This window comes from Dermochelys coriacea, chromosome 3 (assembly GCF_009764565.3).
Source record: "Dermochelys coriacea isolate rDerCor1 chromosome 3, rDerCor1.pri.v4, whole genome shotgun sequence".
Taxonomy (NCBI): Eukaryota; Metazoa; Chordata; order Testudines; family Dermochelyidae; genus Dermochelys; species Dermochelys coriacea.
Window position 1 is genome coordinate 28,634,960 of NC_050070.1, and position 20,280 is coordinate 28,655,239.

A 20,280-nucleotide genomic window follows, 5' to 3' on the forward strand; every position below is an offset into this window, starting at 1 on the left:
ATCACTGTTTTCTGCTAGTTCTTCCTTGACCTTCCTGACTTTTCCTTTCCTCCCTTGGGTACTCAATTCAATGCTTGCTTAGCATGTCTCCCATGTTCTGTACAGTGTGTATGTTCCAACCACCCGAGTCTTCTTTCTTTGATATTTCCTAATGCCCTGCTTTGTCAGATTCCTTACTCTCCCATTTGTTTTGTCTTTCCATGAAATGAGTAGTATCTTCCTCAGCCATCTGTGATGGGCAGCCTCAACTTCTTTTTGTTAACCCCCCCATCCCCCAAAAAACAACCAAACAAAAAACAAAGAGGTACTTTAATATAAATAGTAAAGGGATCAAATTTTATCCCGAGAGCCTGTGCAACATCATTGAACTCAGTGGGAGACATCTGTTCTCAACACGTCTGAAAATCAGGCCCCTTATTTAGGTCCCCAATTTTAAGCACCCAACTTTGAAACTTTTGGCTCTAACCTCTGTGTCTTGATTTGCCTAATCTGCAAAATGTGGCAGCCATATCATATCATGGATGCATACATCCTTGTACAACAGCTAAAATATGCTGTACAAATAAGAATCTGTCTCAAAGAGCTTGCCGCCTAAAGGCGCAATCAGTGCAGCAGAATACCTATGGAAATAAATTACAGAACAGTGGGGTTTGAGTTTTTTGTGTATTAGCACCACATGAAAGAAAATCACGTCTGTTAACCCTGCAGCTAACTGAACACTTCTGGAAAACAAGATTAAATATTATGGTTATGTCTGGCTTTTTCATTCATTTGAAATGTTCTGTTCTTTGTTCCACACTAAGAATCTCTAAGGCATAGTCTGAACTGATTATACACACAACCGTAACAACGTATTCATATAAATCCTATGTAAATACTGATTTTATTTCTAAATTGTTTTGGTGCATAAACACTGGGTTAAAGCAAGAGAAAATATCAGAATGGGCCAGACACCAAGATTAGCACCCAATTTTAAAATTTTTACTAAACTTTTCTATGTCCCTTTGAATTGAAAAGATCTTCCTTACCTCAGGTCTCCATAAAGATAACATGACCCATTTCAATAGGACTATCCTACTGGGAAATAAAAGTCGTCTTGAATTGTTTTGAGTTATCAGAACATTTTATAATACAAAAGCATACTTTTCATGATTATACATCTTTGTCAGGAACAACCAGTGGAGCAATTGAGTTTTGTGTGGCTTCCATATCTGCTTTAAAGGCTGCTGTGACAGCAAGCCCTGGCAAAAATAAGCATGAATCTTTGCATGTGGTTTCTATAAATCCTACATTTTCCACTTTACAGTCCAGAAAATAATGATTGAACAGATGGCAAACAGGCCACTGGATTAATGCAATTTTCTGCTAAAACCTGGGATTTTCACTCTCACGAGCAATTTATATACAAGGACTGAAAAGGCTGCATGCTAATATTTTTGGCAAAGCACTGCATTTATATAACCTAGGCATACAAATACTAGTTATAAATAAGCTGATGGTGGGGAAAGGAAATGTCTTTCTGTGTCAATGAATAATCATTTCTCAAGTGAGCTTCAAATTATATACACACACACACATTATATATATATATATATATATATATATATATATATATATACTGGAACAATCTTTTAATCCCTTTACAAAGCAGAGAACAAAAGCCCTGCCTGCATTTAAATACTATGAATAAAATATGTTAAAAATAGAAAGTCTAAGCACTGCGATGCAGAAAAGCATGAATAAAGCCATAATAAAGAATGCATTTTTTATTTTAAGAATTCTTCTTGAGAGTGGCTGTAATTAGTGACTCAATGAATAATTTATTAATAATGGTTCATGTGATGCTCTTTCAGTAGGTTTTCAACTTTCCACTTGGGGCACTGTGGAAACTGAAAGCAAAGTCCTGTGTTTTATTATTGCTCTACTATTCTTACAAGATGCAGCAAACCTAGGACTTCAGTGAAAACTAACAGCTTCTGGTTAGAACCCAAGGCAGTATGAGCAGGTGCTGCATAGGCCCCCAGGATTGTGCTGTTCCTATCTATTTCTCTATTTATGGTATCGTTCTGCCATATTTCCAAAGAATCTGTCACGTTGGGATCTAAGAGCCTGATTTAAAGCCCACTGACGTCAATGAGAGTTTTTTCCATTCCATTCAACAGGCTTCAGATGCAACCCGAAGGGCTTACGATTCTCCCAGTGTATCATGTCTTCTCTCTGTCTCCTATGCTCTGATTTTGCAAGCTCTTACCCGTGGATGGGCCACTGTGCCTGACCACTGCCCTGATGGAGTCAATGGACCTCCCCATGGGCACTGTTGCCTGCTTCTGTGGAGCTGTTTGCAGTACAAGAGCCTTAGACTGTAAAATCCTCCAGCAGGGGCAGTCTTTATCTATGTTTCATGTAGTTCATTGATAGTGGTTCTTAAGGCTAAGCAATAATTTTTAATAATATCAAGGTTGACTTCAGGCCAAAAATCCTCCGATTCATTTTTTGGTCTAAATCTGGAGACTTCAGTAGTGTTTCTTCATCAGTTCTTTTTTGACTGGACCATCTTCCCTCCGTGATCCACAGTGATGCTTGCTTTGATTTTTTTTCTACAGTGCCTTCCTTGCTTATTCCAGATTCCCACAGCAAATTCAGAAACTTTCAGCTACCCCAGGTTCCTTTTTGATGTTGTCACAGCCCTCCACCTTGAAATGCCCCATAGCCCTGGATATAGCCCAGCAATGCTGGAAGCTCCCCCAGAGCTCTTTCAACACTCTTGTATTCTTCCGAACTCTCTTGTCCCTTATGACTGCTCTCCTTTCCATTCTCTGATTCACTTTTGCCACCTTATCTTATTTTCCAAACTCTCCTGAGAATCATCAAGGTAGATATACAGGTAGAATCCTGTACAGAATTATAATCAGATCGCAGATAAATTAAACAAAGGACTTAGCCCTCCCCCTTTCCATCCAGAAGCTGCACGACATATCTGCTCCCAATTCTCCTTGAAGGTGCTTCGCTCTTGTTCATAAATTCTACTTTTCTGATCGGTGGCAGAAAGGCAAAATGATTAAACCTAGACATAGGGGAGCAGATCAGAGAATCATAGAAGATTAGGGTTGGAAGGGACCTCAGGAGGTCATCTAGTCCAACCCCTTGCTTAAAGCAGGACCAACCCCAACTAAATCATCCCAGCCAGGGCTTTGTGAAGCTGGGCCTTAAAAACCTCTAAGGATGGAGATTCCACTACCTCCCTCCCTAGGTAACCCATTCCAGTGCTTCACCACCCTCCTAGTAAAATTGTTTTTCCTAATATCCAACCTAGACCTCCCCCATTGCAACTTGAGACCATTGCTTCTTGTTCGGTCATCTGCCACCACTGAGAACAGCCTAGCTCCATTCTCTTTGGAACCCCCTTCAGGTAGTTGAAGGCTGCTATCATTTCCCCCTCATTCTTCTCTTCTGCAGGCTAAATAACCCCAGTTCCCTCAGATTTTCCTTGTAAATCATGCACCCCAGCTCCACAGTTGCCAACTTTCATGCGGTAAATAAGCACCCTGACTTTCATAATAAGCCAAAAATCAAGCTAATCCCATTTCAAAGGAGGCCAAAACAAGCCAATCCCTAAGAACCCCAACACTCTATATGACTATATCCCCCCAGCATGCAGTCTGGGACTGTGGTGGGCTCGCTGTGCGCCCCGACTCTCTCACCCCTGCTTCGCCCCCCTTGCCCCTGCTTGCCAGAAGCTGATAAAAAAAAGCAACAAAGCTACAAGCAGCTACAAGCCAAAACCTAGCCAACAAGCAACTCACAAGCCAATTAAGCCAAAAACAAGCCCAATGTCTGGGGGTTTTTGTGTGAGTTTGGCATGTCTAACCAGCCCCCTAATCATTTTTAAGCCCTTTGCTGGACTGTCTCCAATTTGTCCACATCCTTTTTGTAGTGTGGGAGAGGGGGCAAAACTGGACACAATATTCCAGATGTGGACTCACTAGTGCTGAATAGAGGGGAATAATCACTTTCCTTGATCTGCTGGCAGTGCTCCTACTAATGCAGCCCAGTATGCTGTTAGCCTTCTTGGCAACAAGGGCACACTGTTGACTTATATCCATCTTCTCGTCCACTGTAATCTCCAGGTCCTTTTCTGCAGAACTGCCGCTTAGCCAGTTGGTCCTCACCTCACTCTGCACTTGTCCTTGTTGTACCTCCTCAGATTTCTTTTGGCCCAATCCTCCAATTTGTCTAGGTCAATTTGTCTAGGTCTGGACCCTATCCCTACCCTCCATCATATCTACCTCTTCCCCCCAGTTTAGTGTCATCTGCGAATTTGCTGAGGGTGCACTTAATCCCATCATCCAGATTATTAATGAAGATGTTGAACAAAACCGGCTCCAGGATCAACACCTGGGGCACTCTGCTTGATACAGCTGCCAACTAGACATCGAGCCTTTGATCACTACCCATTGACCCTGATGATCTAACCAGTTTTAGAGTCCACTCATCCAATCCATTTTAACTTGCTGGCAAGAATATTGTGGGAGAGCGTATCAAAAGCTTTGCTAAAGTAAGGTATATCATGTCCACCACTTTTCCCATATCCACAGAGCCAGTTATCTCATCATAGAAGGCAATCAGCTTGGTCAGGCATGACTTGCCTTTGGTTAATCCATGTTGACTGTTCCTGATCACCTTCCTCTCCTCCAAGTGCTTCAAAAAGGATTCCTTGAGGACCTGCTCCATGATTTTTCCAGGGACTGAGGTGAGGCTGACCATCTGTATTTTCCCAGATTCTCCTTCTTTCCCTTTTTTAAAAAATGGACAGTATATTTGCCTTTTTCCCAGACAACTTCCCCCGATCGCCACGAGTCTTCAAAGATAATGGCCAATGGCTCTGCAATGTCATCAGCCAACTCCCTCAGCACTCTCGGATGCATTAGACCTGGACCCATGGACTTGTGCATGTCCAGCTTTTCTAAATAGTCCTTAACCTGTTCTTTCACCACTGAGGGCTGCTTATCTCCTCCCCATACTGTGCTGCCCAGTGCAGCAGTCTGGAAGCTGACTTTGTCTGTGAAGACCAAGGCAAAAAAAATTGAGTTCTTCAGCTTTTTCCACATTATCTATCACTAGGTTGCCTCCCCCATCCAGTAAGGGTCCCATACTTTCCCTGACCTTCTTCTCATTGCTAATATAAGGATCTGTCAGTCCTTATTCTGGCCATTCTCACATTGACTTCAGTACCAGAATAATAACTGTGCAAGGACAGCTGGATTTGGAGCAGAGAGATTGTCCTCTTCCTCTTAAGTTCTCAGGATATTTTTTTCACATTGGTGACTGAGATGCAAAATAGAATACCTTGGGAACATTCACCTACCAAATTTCTTGTTTTTTTTCACTATCTTTAATGAGATTTTACTGTGCTACAGTAATGCAAATAGAGCTTAATATTCAAAATAATGTAACAGCAAAGGAGGTAGCATGATCCAGATATTACAGCACCAGACTGAGAGTCAGTAAAGCGGAGTTACATTCCTAGCTCTGCCACTGACTACCTGTGTAACCTTGGACAAGTCACTTAACCTCTTTGTCCCTCAATTCCTCATTAGTAACACACAGATAATCGGATATCCTTGTAACATGCATTTGAGATCTCTGGATAATAAGAGCTCTGTAAATGGTAAGTACTGGCATTAATAAAATGAAGTGTAAATAAATCACCTTGGCGATACAGTACAAAGTCTCTTACATTAATGAGCAATCATGATGAATCATAATGCACAGATTTGTTTAGTTGAAAAGGAGGTGACTGTTTCCAAGCTCTGATAAACCATTCAAGTGAGTCACTATTTGAACATCGTATACCTTTCCTGTTTATAAGCAGTAGCAGAAGCGGGCAGGCTATAACTGAGAAAAGACCTTCCAATCCCCAAACTTTTCAGTTTACCAAAGCTAACATGTCGCTCTCTTTTTTGACTGTAGCTGTTTGTGGGGTTTTTATTCTAAGCTTCTGGGGACAGGAATTTTGTTTTTGTTCAGTGTGTTATGCATGTTTTAGATTGCCATGCACAAATAAGGCATTGCAATGTATCAATTAATAAAAATTAACTTAATGAGCCAGAGGCTTAATTAGGGTAAACTGCTATAGCTCCATTAGCTGCCTGAGGACAGATAGTCCAGTGGTTAAACTGCTATGTTAGAACTTAGAAGTCCTAGGTTCAAGTCCTTCTCTGCTGCAGCTGGGGATTTATAGTTCTTCTTACCTCACCGTGTATTGTGAGGTAAATACATTAAAGACTGTGAGTTGTCAGATACCATGGTTATGCAGGCCATAGAAGTACCTGAGATAGAATATGTATCTAGAGAGGATAGAACTACATCTCTGCCAATTTATGCAAGCAGGGGGCCTGGCCCAGGTATGTAACATAGCCAACAGCTTCTTAATGCAATTCTCACTGCCATACAGCAAGAGTCAGCATTTCAACAAAGAAAATTGTAATCTATCAATAACTTGGTACCCAAAGTTGAAGATCATGGGACAGCTTAGTAGCAGAAGCAATGTAGTGCCTGGTGCCTTCTGACATAACCAGGGTAGGCTGAATAAAGTGAAATAGCTTAAGTTTGACTGGGATCCAAGCATTTCTACACAAGACAAAAATAAGAGGATTTGGTCATTCTAGCATAATAGTCTTGTGTGGATTATTCCAGTCCAGATCCTTTCCCAAGTACAATATGTTGTTCTACAGTACAGCCAAAGATTTTCTGTCAGGCGTTTTGTAAGCTCATTTAACTGTTTTTGCAATCAGAAACACATGTGGCTTTTATAAACTGCTGAAGGTATTTTTCATTATGATTTAGCATTTGTATATAATGCCATGTCTGCATGACTCCTGACACCTTGAGTAAGGATGCAGTCTGTGCCCCAAAGGACTTACAATCTAAACTGATCATTACAAGACAGGATGTCATGGGAATTTATAACGGGCAAAAGGCGAGAAAGGGAAGAGTATACAAAATAAGTTATGGGGCTGCCTACATGATACAACATGCTCAAGGTTTCAGCTTGTCTTCAAAGTTACAAGTGTTTTTAAATTGCTTAAAGAACATTATTTCATGGGCATGTGGGACAAGGTAGGCTCTGAGGAGAGGGAAGTTGCAAGGAGCAAAGCATCACAGAGGAGGCTGAGGCATCAAGAAATAGAAGTGCTTGTGAGAAAAAGGAACAAAGGATGCACAAAGAGAGACAGGTTGGGTGAAGTAGCAGGTGTAAATACCAAGGAGGTAGAGAGGCTTAATTCAGACAAATGGGGTGAAACTGAGCAAAAGAAAATGTAGGCTGAAGAACAGGGAACCTTTCCCAACAGTGAGCTCTGTTAGAGTTGGAATAGCCTCCCAAAGAAGGTAGTAGAAACCCCATTACTCAAGTCAGTTTGTAGCAGAATGGAAAAGCATTTGAGTGTAGTGAACAATCTTGCACCAACAAAGGGTGAAAAAGTTTACTTACTGTGTCCTTTCTTAAATGCAAGAGTTTAATGACCTATGAGGGTGGTTGGATGCAGGGTGCCTAAAACACAGTACTGGGAGTGGGAAGACATAAAGTTCTATTTTCAGCTCTTCTATGGACTTTCTGTGTCAACTTGGACTAATGTCTCCAGGTGTCATTCAAGACATCAACATTTTTCATGCAAATGGGCAGCTGAGGAGCCATGGAGCTGGCTGGCTGGGTAAGCTAGCAGGAAACCAGGCATGTTTCTGATGGAAGCTTAGCCACAATCAGCATATTCCCATGGGTCATTTCAATAGTGAAGAAATGACATTTCTGACAAAAAAATATTCTCTCAGAAAATTGATCCAACTTTAATCTCATCTTTAAAACAGGGATCATATGTGATTAACTTCTCTCATTAATTTTGCGTGTGAGTTTCATCCCAGGAAAGACTCCAGAATAAAGCTCATCTGTGTGGGAAACAACTTTTTTGGTGGCTGATCCAAGGCTTGGAGTGAACTCCCACAGGAACTAAGGACAATCACAAACTTCACCACCTTCCTCTTCAAGTGTAAGGTGCACTTCCCCAACCTGCCTTCTCTAACATAAACACAGGGCAATGTGTATCTTTTTTAAAAAAATCTCCAAAACCCTACCAAACCAAAACATTCCCCTGCACACAAAATTCTCTTCCTGGGGCGGAGGATGAGAGAAAGAATGAACTATGGATGTTAGTCATATTTCTTAATGGGCTACTGGAAGACACACAGGTACTACAATAATGGGAGCGACAGAAGAACGTGTGTATGATAGAATTTGCACAAGACTATCATATCTCTTATGAGCAGTAGACTCTTGGTACAATGAAGTGCTGACTCTGTTCAGGTAGCCACCATCTATGATGCCCTTGAGTCAGAACACGGGGCATGGGTGTCCTATAGGCATGGGTCTTGGACATGGGTGTCCCATGTCCTTTGGATTTATTGTCCCACTCACTGCTCTTCTACAACCAATGAATTTAGTTTACAAACACAAGCATGCATCTACGTTAAAGCTGATCTCTGCCTCCTGATGTTAGACTCCTCTGTTACTCTCATATGCTGTTGATTAGTGGATGTGCTCCCTAGTGAAAATGAAAATGGCTAAGTTCAATAAAATATGCCCACCTTCACCAGAGGGGCTTATGGTGCCCTACGATGCTTTTGGGGGAGACTAGCTGGAATTTCCACTGTGGAGTCTGATGAGGAAATATGCTGACTCAGCCAATTTCTGACTGGTCTGCACATGTCTCCATCTTGGCTAGGCACATTTAGGGTTGGCTCTCTGGTAGCGGGAAGATTGCACTACTTCCTACTATTGTAAGTTCTCTCCGACCAATTGTACTCCTGGAGGGTTTATGCCCACAGAAGCTAGTGTAAATCCAGGGTGAATCTAGCCCCATGTCTTTCCTTGAGCCCTGCTGTGGTATTGTGCATTCTTGTTGCACAACAGAGAACCCGTGCAATATTTCTGCTACTTTGGTAAATGGAGATCTAACACATTTTCTTGTTACTTGTACTATCACAGTTGCTAGCTTTAGGGTTTTTGTTGCTCTGTGGGTAAACTATGAAATATACCCCCATCACAGCCCACGGCTATTTGCACAATAAACAGCCACTAAGCACTTTGCAGCTTCAGGCAACTGGTGTTCTGTTGTGATGGTAGAACTGGCCCTGGCTGCTGTTTCCTGCAGCTGATGTTGCCATTTGGATTCATAGTTCAATGGTATATTGGTTTCTTGAGATGCATAGTATTACATTCCAGGATAAGATAGATTTGGGCAAGAGGGAGAAGAAAGGATCAGCTGATCCTTAGTATTTCACTATCCCTACATAATCCTCCAGCCAGGCGTTGGTATTTTTGAACATTGTCAAATGTAATTTTAATTTTCCCTTGCTAGCCACCTGTCAGCTCAGACTTCATTTTTCTCCATCATACGTTTCATTCACAGCATCAACTGCTGCGGCTGGTTCATGCTGCAATTATAGGCAGCATTGTGTGGCAGCAGGAGTGTGAGCATTGTCAGACTCTGTAGCATAATTAGCCACACAGTGTGTAAACTGCCTGGGCTATTCCAGAGGTCAGCACTAAATCCTGGCATTTAGGCTGAGGGCTTAATATATGTTGCAGCACAAAAGTTCTCCCTGATGTTCAAATGCAGTTGAGATTGAATAAAGTGGTAACAGACCCATATGGATCATCTAATCCAGTTCCCCATTGGTGCTCAGAAGCCCAAATAACCACAGGCTCTTGTTGTGCTGGGCATTGTATGAAAACAAGCTAAGAAACAGTCCCTGCCTGAAGAGTTCATTTTCTAAGTAGACAAGACAAAGGTTGGGAGAAAGAAAGTGCCATCCCTGTTTTACACATGGAGAACTGAGGTACAGACAGACTATGTGACTGCCCCAAAGACGTACAGAAAGTCTGAGAGGCAGGAATTGAATCCTCTCTAGGTGTCTTAACCACTAACCCATCCTCCACTCCATTCGATTATCTCATTCATATTTGTTTGAGCAAGATTTATACATGCCTGGAATAGACAATTACCTGTGATAAATGTGACCTGCAGAAGAAATTGTCAATATCTTACCACAGTGAACTAGATATGTTGAATTACTCCAACAGCTAAGCTAAGAGGAGCTTTCAGCAAATTATGATTTAAAATGCCTGTTACTACTTGCTCATTGGCTAATACTCAGCAAAGAATTTTGTGTTCATCACTGATCCTCTAGGACATTTGGAGATGTGAAAGACAGAAAAAAAATGCCCAGAGGGAGTGGTGGGAACCCTGCATAAAAATTTGCTATTTCACCTGAGTATCAAACAATGATATGTAGAGCAAGAAATGGATCCAAATGAAAACCTGGAAACCAAACTTCGGGAGTATTTGAAATAATTTTTGCAAATATCCCAATCTTTATTGCTGACCCAAAGCTTGCACTGGCAAGGTGCAGAGGCTCATATAAGCCAGCTCTCTTGAGGAGAGGGAGCAGATCCCAGATCCTAAACTTTAAAGTTGTTCATTCTGAATCCCAATCCAGATCTGTATTCAGTATATGTTTCCTACCTTCTATAATTTACAGACCTAAATCCCCAGATTATCCATGAAAAGTGGTGCACACTTTAGTATATACCCACTGCAATCACTATGGAGAATGCTACAGAATGAGGCAGGAGCAGTGTAACCATCTATCCAGGTCATATTCTGAGTAAATAGGGGTATGCAGTTTTGATTGCAGATAACAGAATCCTCCACTCCAGGATCGTGAATGGCAGCTCTGTCTTTCACCATTCCCAATGTAGACTTCACCTTCAAAACTGCTTTAAATCATGAAGTTGGTGCACAGCTTTTTCCACACAATGGGGTTGAAATGGAACCGTGTAGTCATTCATCCACCAACCCATCCCTACCCACATTCCTGAACTCTGAGCTCCCAGTCATCTCTTTCCAGTGCTTTGGATGTTGCAGTTAATTTTATCTAGTAACACTTTGCAGGATCAGAGACTTTGGCCCAAACACTTAAGCATGTGCTTAATCTTAAGCAAGTGAGTAGTCCCATTGAGGTCAGCATTAAGCACTAGCATAAGTCTTTGCAAAATCAGAGCTTAAATAACCAAGTACAAAATGACATCCATAACACTTTAGCATTAGATATGTAACAAGCAGTCAAACATTACCAGTTATTTCCCATTATACCATTCTTTGGAATTATGCAAATTACCAACAATAATAATAGTTATTCTAGTTCTAGTTCTCCATTCTCAACAATAGGTGGCACTAGCATTTGATATTTTCTTTACATTTACAACTGCTAGATTTAAAGTCTGACTGAGTCCTGAACTAGTTAATTTACTCATCTTCTGTTCTATTTCCCCCCCCCCACTTACATTGTAGCTGATCATTATGCAGTGTTTATGTGGACTATATGTATTTTATTCCCAGAGAATTTCACAGACATTTCGCAGGATGTTTTACTAGATACAAAACTAAATATTCATGCTACTTTTGTCCTTTTAAAATTGTTTTTATCATTTTGATATTTACACTTCAGTAGTAAATACTTTATTAGAAGGTGAGCGGGGGGTTGTTTGCAAAATATCAGTGAGTGGATCACAGTTTTTAAGAAATTGTGTATTTGTTTATTTACAAAGTTAATGTGCTTTGACTTGCTATTTGAGTTGTGTTACCTGGCTGTGACAAGTCATAAAAGTCACATGATATTGTATCATTTTCCTGATTGGATGAGTGTAACTCATAATCAGGCTACTATTGTAAATGCTTGCATTACCTTATTTAATGTTAAATACACTGAATATTTTCAAGTATATCAACTTAATATTTGTTTATTGGATGCATGATAGTAAACCCTGTCATGTAAAAATTAACTGAAAGCAAATGCAAACATGGCTGAAGCAAATTAAATTAAAAATTCTAGTGAATATTCATTGACTTTTGTATTTCCAGTTTTCACCCTACCTTACTAGTTACAAGCCCAACACTAGCAACAAGCAATTTCTATGACTGTAACAGACTCCTGTGATTTTTTTAAATTCTCCGATTATGATTTGTAAGGTGCACTATTAAGAAAGGCCAAAATGTCTATAATCTTCTGATTGAAAAGGAAACTACATTGGTTTGAATATTTTGCCAGCCTGTTGTTACAATCATTGTTACAAGAATGTGGTTTCAGGATTTTAATGGTTTACTGTGTGAATCATGATAGTGAGCTCTACAGCTTTGACTGTTTCAGGGTTCTAAAATTTGATTCACTGGCTAATGCCAATTCAGCTTGGTTTACAGCACATATGAGTAAGCCAATAAAATTTAGAATAATTCAATGTTTAAAGCCTGCATGCATAAATCTCTTAAAAGTGTATATTCAATGTAGTTTGGGGAAATAGTTAAAGAGCAATTCATTGTGAAAATAGAACCTATATTATGCAATACTGCTAAGATTAGTGAAAGTTTGGGTTACCTGTCATACAAGTGCCAATTATGCAGAAGTTAGAACTGCCTCAGGCTAGTATAACTTGTCAACTTTTTGGGTTGTTCTTAATTGATAAAACCATGCATTTTTCCTTTTGTTTTATGAAGCAGATTCTGTACTACTTTCTCAGTTCACTTTCCTGAACTGCAATTTCACAAATTTCTTAAAGTGCACAGATTTACTCTTATACTTGAACTCCATGTTCATATATGATTTTTGAAAAAGACCCTTCTAATAACTTGTATATGCATTTTCTGTGACACTTGGGAGTGTTAAAGGCAAATGCTATATGCCATCCATATCCCCATGGCCAAGTCTGATATAGAGGCCTGATCCAAAATCCGTGGAAGTCAATGGAAGGACTCCCTTTGAAATTAATGGGTTTTGGATTGGTCCTAAATCCTGTGTAACTCCATTGTCTTCATTAGTGTTACCTTGAATTTTCACTGGGGTGCCAGAGCGTTGAAGAAATTGTTCGATCCAAACATTTTAGGACATTCAGTGGACTCAAATTAGCCTTTATCCCCAAATGAGGTACAAGTTCCAAACTGAGTATTAAAATGCATGAACTTTTCTTTACATGTAGTTTTACTATCTTTATTCACCTGTTTTATACATGGAACATTTTAGTGTTTCCCATTTTTCTACAACTAAATAATTACAAATCATATACCTAAGGCTGAACTTGTTTAACTTCAGATTTTAGGTTTCTTCCATGTATTGCAAAATCACCCACTGTGATGCAATTTTGTTTTCAACAGCAGACTGTGCAAAACAAGTATTGGGTAACTACCCAAAATGTATCTTTATCCTTGCATGTACTTAGCAACCTTGTAGGTCTGATTGACAAAAAGAATTTGTCCTTGTAGAGCAGTTTAGCAAGACACCAAACAGCTGGGGGGAAGGAAGAAAAGAAGCTCGCTTATATTTGGCACTCAATAGAGGATTAACGTGGACAGAATCTAGTAAGCCTATTGTACAACTGCTGACTAGCCTGTTTTAAATTAGGGATAGTAACATATGCAACATTTGACTCCTTTCATTTTTTAAGGCTAGCTTATTGGCTGGTCCTGTGAAGATATTCAAGGGGTTTGGGGAGAGGGTGCTAGAAACCTTCTCTTCAGGCCTCTGCACAAAGCCACAAGACGCACAGCTGTGCAAGTGCAAGGTATGCTTCTTTGAGCTTGCTTTCAGCCAGAACACGACATAGTAGCTTACAAACAAAGAAAATAATACAAAACAGTGAGAGAAATGGAGGAAAATGGCAGTCACATCACTTTATGCACTAGTGGAAGGTGTTTAGAAACTGTGGTGATGAGGGTGGTATAAGAATCTAACTTAGTTCAAGACTCTTAATTCCAGGCTAGTGCCGAGAGCAGTACTAGGTTTTCCAAAGGAAGGCACTAGGAGTGCATGCTGCAAGCTCTGAAGTGCTACTTTGTGCCCCCAGCTGTCAGCAGGAACTGTAGAGGAGTTGTGAAAGGGCTCTGCAGCAGAAACAGCTCCTCCTGGAGACTCCAAGTCAGGAATTCCTCGTGCTTAGGCAATGCAGACCAGGACAGCAGTTACACCCCGCTACTCCCCGTCTCTGCTGGCCAATGATGGAGAGGGTTGTGGAGCCATGGATCTTTCCTCCCCACCGGCTCCTTTTCAGGCAATTTAGGAGTAAGAGGGAACCGAGAATAGACTACTCTCTACAACATCTGGTCAGTCCCTGCAGAGTGACACAAGGGAGCGAGGGAAGCAAATTGAGCCCTCTCCTCCTCTGTGTATCCAGTGAACGGCTGGCCAGAATATGGCCATGTGTCCTTGGACACTAATAACTGGTCCACACTTCCTCAGAGGTCCTAGAGCTCATGGTCAGACTTTTAAAGATATTTAGGTGCCTAAAGGTGCAGCGAGGCCCCTAGTCAGATTTTCAAAAGTGCCTAGGCACCCAACTCCAACTGAAATCAGGTTAATACCTAATTTTTAAAGATTAATACCTTTCAAAGTCTGACCCCTTGTGACAGTGTTTCCTGGTGCTTCCACTGAAGAGTATCCGGAGAGCCATAATTTAGACCATACTTTTTAGGGAGTGGCAGACAATGACATGCCAAAATGTAGAGCAAAAGTAAAACTGCATGTAAAGGCTGCCATTTCACAGAAACACTATGGTCACTTTGGCACTGTTTGCCTTCTCTGATCTCAGGTGAAGAACATTCTTATGTCATACAAGTTCACCCTAAGCAATTTCCTGTAGCAGCCTTTGCAAGTATAATTCCAACAAATGAACAGAAGTTGGTGGAGGGGGAGCGAGTTTACATCTAATAAGGGTAGTTTCTTAGAGGGATAATTTTTGTTCTGGTTTTGATCTACAGTAAGTTAATTAAGTCATTATGTGATCAGATTGTGTAATTAAAGCATTTCAGTCTGGGTCACCGCTACCCCAACCATTATTTCCAATGGAACATCTTATGAAAGATGCACAATCTACTCATGACACCTCTGTAATTATTGTCTCCTTTCATTCTTCTGATAAGTGCCTTTAGTTTGATAATTTCTAAATTAAACTATTACATTAACAGCTTATGTGGATATTGAATTTTTGTCATCTCACAAAAGCCTGAAAGATATTGACTTTCTGAAAATCATACAAAGGACAGCTTCTCTGGCTTTTATTAATGGTGCATTAAGGGACTTGAGGATGCCCAGTACCTCAGACAATGAGACCTATTATTACAACTATCCTATAGCTGGAAGAGTGCAACGTGGAGTATTTTGATTCTATGCCCCCAGGTCCATCTTTATGTTCATCAAAACGTGAAGTGAAATAAAATATATTCATCCCAAATATCCTAAAAATTTAAGTCAGCATTGTAGATTATCTATAACAAATATAGTTTGGGCAGCTGCCCAAAATATTTAGTCTATTCTGCCATGCAGCATTATTGTTAAAGATAGAAAGCTGTAGTCACAGATCAAAACATACACTATAAGACTGTATGGCACAATCTTTTATTATCTTACCCTGTTCCAACAAATGTGCTGTTGGATATCAGTTTGCTAAACTTTGTTAGGGTGTTACCATTACTTTAAGAAATATAACCAGAATACATGACCTGGAGAATTGTGGGCTCTCTGCCAGTTTTTAGAATCACTGAATTGTGGGACTGGAAGGGATCTCGAGAGGTCATCTAGTCCAGTCCTTTGCACTCATTGAAGGAGTAAGTATTATCTAGACCATCCCTGACAGGTGTTTGCCTAACCTGCTCTTAAAAATCCCCAGTGATGAAGATTCCACAACCTCCCTAGGCAATTTATTTCGGTGCTTAACCACCCTGACAGTTACAAAGTTTTTCCTAATGTCCAACCTAAACCACCCTTGCTGCAATTTAAGCCCATTGTTTCTTGTTCTATCTTCAGAGATAAGGAGAACAATTTTTCTCCCTCCTCCTTGTAACAATCTTTTATGTACTTGAAAACTGTTATGTCCCCTCTGTCTTCTCTTCTCCAGATTAAACAAACAAACCCAGGTTTTTTCCCCAATCTTCCCCCATAGGTCATGTTTTCTAGACCATTAATAATTTTTATTGCTCTTCTGTGGACTTTCTCCAATTTGTCCACATCTTTCCTGAAATGTGGTGCCCATAATTGGACACAATACTCCAGTTGAGACCTAATCAGTGTGGAGTAGAGTGAAAGAATTACTTCTTGGGTCCAGCTTACAACAATCCTGCTAATACATCCCAGGATGACGTTCGCTTTTTTTGCAATATAGTGTTAAACTATTGACTCATATTTAGCTTGTGGTCCACTGTGACCACCAGATCCCTTTCTGCAGTACTCCTTCTGGGAGTCATTTCCCATTTTGCATGTGTGTAACTGATTGTTCCTTCCTAAGTGTAGTACTTTGCATTTGTCCTATTTACTTCAGATCATTTCTCCAGTTTGTCAAGATCATTTCAAGTTTTAATCCTATCCTCCAAAGCACTTGCAAACACTCTCAGCTTGGTATCCTCTGCAAATTATGTAAGTGTACTCTCCATGCCATTATCTAAATCATTGATGAAAGTATTGAACAGAACTGGACCCAGAACTGACCCCTGGGGGACCTCACTTGATATGCCCTTCCAGTTTGACTGTGAACCACTGATAACTACTCTCTGGGAAGGATTTTCCAACCAGTTTTGCACCCACCTTATAGTAGCTCCATCTAGTTTGTATTTCCCTCGTATGTTGATGAGAAGGTCATGTGAGACAGTATCAAAAGTCTTATTAAAGTCAAGGTATGCCACATCTACTGCTTCCCCACTATCCACAAAGCTTGTTACCCTGACAAAGAAAGCTATTAGATTGGATTGACATGATTTGTTCTTGACAGATACATGCTGTTACTTATCACCTTATTATCTTCTAGGTATTTGCAAATTGATTGCTTAATTATTTGCTCCATTATCTTTTTGGGTACTGAAGTTAAGATGACTGGTCTGCAATTTCCTGGGTTGTGCTTATTTCCCTTTTTATAGATGGGCACTATATTTGCCCCTTTCCACTCCTCTGTAATCTCTTCCATGACTTTTCTAAAATAATCACTAATGGCTCAGATATCTCCTCAGTCAGCTCCTTGAGTATTCTTTGATGTACTTCATCAGGCCCTGGAGACTTGAAGACTTGTCTAAGTAATTTTTAACTTGTTCTTTCCCTATTTTAGCCTCTGATCCTACCGCATTTTCACTGGTATTCTCTATGTTCTACCAGCAGAATGGAGTACTCCCAGAGACCCTGTCAGGTTAAATTTGCCTAGAGCTAATCAAATTGTTAATCACAAGTAATATTCATAACAGGTGTTGTACATTCTTTCAGTTCTAAAATTGTTCACACACCAATCCCAATTTGTTTGAATGTATGCACCAGTCTAAAATATTTGCTGAATAGCTTGGATGACTCATTGTGGACTGTTTAGATTGTGGTGACTATTCCTACTTCATATGGTGTGTTTGGTCTAACAATTAGGTTATCTTGAATAACAGAGGCCATAGAATTTCATCCAGTTACTTCCGTATTGAGCCCCAATAACTTGTGTGTGATTAAAGTGTATCTTTCAACAAGGCATCTAGGTCTTGATTTGAAGACTTCAAGAGATGGAAAATCTACCCCTTCTCTTGGTTGTTTCTTACAATGTTTTGTCACCCTCATTGTTAAAAATTTGAGCCTTATATCTAATTTGAGTCTGGTTTTAGCTTCCAGACATTAAGAACATAAAAATGGCCATAATGGGTCAGACCAAAGGTCTATCCAGCCCAGTATCCTGTCTACCGACAGTGGCCAATGCCAGGTTCACTCCCTCTGGGGCACCTAACAGGTAATGATCTAGTGATCTCTCTCCTTCACCACATTCTGACAAACAGAGGCTAGGGACACCATTCCTTACCCATGCTGGCTAATAGCCATTAGTGGACTTAACCTCCATGAATTTATCCAGTTCTCTTTTAAACCCTGTTATTGTCCTAGCCTTCAAAAGCTCCTCAGGCAAGGAGTTCCATATTTGTTCTTTTGATGTCATAGGGGACTGACTTTTAAGCTGGCCCACATGCCTTATGATTTACCTACATGCAACACCGCTATTCACGTCACCTCTGAATTCACAGTCCATTTTAAACCACGTAGCCTCAGGTTAATGTGATCTTTCCAGTTCTCCGGGTTTTTTTTTTTTAAATCATATGTATGCCCTGGACCTGGAAATTTGCATGCACAGTCATTTGTAGACCCAAGTAAAATTTCAACATTTAAGTACCTGATTTGTGTTTATATCCACAAATTAAGTTGTTCCACATCACCATTCTGTTGTTTGCAGACACAGGTGAACTGCTTGCAAAACTCTTTGTACAAAAGAGAAAGCCCAACTAAAACTCCCTTTGAAATGTCAGTTTTATCTATATATCTGTCTTATATAGGCTATGACTCATGTTAACCTCAGTCTAGCATAGGTTGGCTTTCTTTAAAACAAAAACTACTGATCTGTTGTACTAATACATTTTTAAGTTTTGAACCCCCCCCCCCCACACATACACACACACACACAAAAACAGCTACATTTCAAAATAAATATCTGAGGACCTAACTGCCTTTGAGCCGCATGATAAGCTATCTCAAAGAATGACGCTTGAGTTTCCATTACATCCACTGTTCTGAGATTAACCTTTTAACACACAAGGCATTTCAGCATTCCTGGAAAGACTGCATTTATTTGTGCTCCTCTCAGTAGAGTTATAGATGAATAATTAACAAGAGGGAGGAAAAGAGAATTTATAATAAGAAGATTTAGAAAAATGTGATGTTTGCAGTGTTAAGTGGGCAATCACTGTAAAAATAATACCCTGAAGGGTGCTAAGAATGTCAATGTCTGGCAAACAGACAACACAGCTGATAGTAAGAAAAAGGTCACCAGTTTCTAAGGAAGTGAGATAATTTATAAGATTTCCATTTAGGGTCTCAAATTTAGTTTCTTGTGTACATATTTAAAAAAAAAAGTCCAAGTCCATGAAATAACTGTGGCCCACTGTGTACTACCTTTACCATTTTGGCAGTAACTTTGATTTACTAGACATACATTGAGCAGTACCTTATTTCTTGAGTAACGATGGAAAATGAATTTAAAGGATTACCCAAGGATGATTTGACTAAGGAAAAGATTTTAGTAGTAATTTTAGAAAAAAAAAATCCTGAAATCATAAGCAAAATATCATCAAAGTCAATAGTATAGTAAGATGTACCACCAGAAGGATTAGAATATGAATCAAAGGAAGGGTAACTAGTTTGTAGAACGCACCGTACCTAGTATACTGGGACAAGCCATAGGACTTTTCATTTTAGAACTGCAGTGTTTTACAAAGAAGTATCATCAGCATTTTACAGTCAGGGAAACTGAGGCCAGAGAGCTTAGGTGACACCTACAGTCACACAATGAAAAAGAAGCAGCACTGAGAATAGAACCAGGTTGCCTGACTCCTACTCCAGTGACCTTTCTACTGGACCACACTGCACTGTAGGGCAATTAGAATGAGCACACATTTTAAGAATCTGTAGCAGTTTTCTTATTTTCTTTGTCATATGTTGATTTTCCTCTGTTTTTAACCCTATGTTGCTTTGTCTGTCTAATATAGAAGGAGGAAAGCTTTGTTTATAAAGTAGGCCAATAGGTGGGGTATATTCTTACCACACATGACTTTGACGAAATTAAATAGAAGCATCAGTTGCACGAAGGGGCTTGATGGAGAGGAATGATATAAAAACTGTTCATGCTAGTAAATTGTTTAAAGAAAGAGATGAAAGCATAAATGAGAGATAGAGAACATATAAAGTGTTCACGTAGACTGTATTGCTGCTCTGTACTCTAATTGGGACTACAGTATCATACAAGAATATCAGCACTTACAGAATGCAGCTGGCCACCAGTGCTCTTATACCTTTGCTCCACAAACAACACTGATTTCCAGTTTAGCTCTGCAGTCAATTCAAGGTATTCAGTAAAGCCAGGGTCCCTAGTATCTACAGGGATGTCTACACTGCAATTAAAAACCCCTGGCTGGTCTGTGCCAGCTGACTTGTTCTAAGAGGCTTGGGCTAAGGGCCCCTTTAATTGCAGTGTAGACAGGCAGGTTCAGGCAGGAGTCCAGGTTCTAGGACCGTGCAAGGTGGGAGGATTCAAGAGCTTGGGCTGGGGCCCAAATATCTATACCCCATAATTAAACAGCCCCTTAGTCTGAGCTCCGCAAACCTGAGTCAGACATTGCGCCA

At 40.1% G+C, this 20,280-nt stretch overlaps 1 long non-coding RNA gene across 3 annotated transcripts in view; it reads right to left on the reverse strand.

Moving 5' to 3' along the window:
- Positions 1–20,280, reverse strand: part of LOC119853838 — a 37,791-nt gene that overhangs the window by 13,436 nt on the left and 4,075 nt on the right. The gene's annotated exons all lie outside the window — the stretch shown is intronic.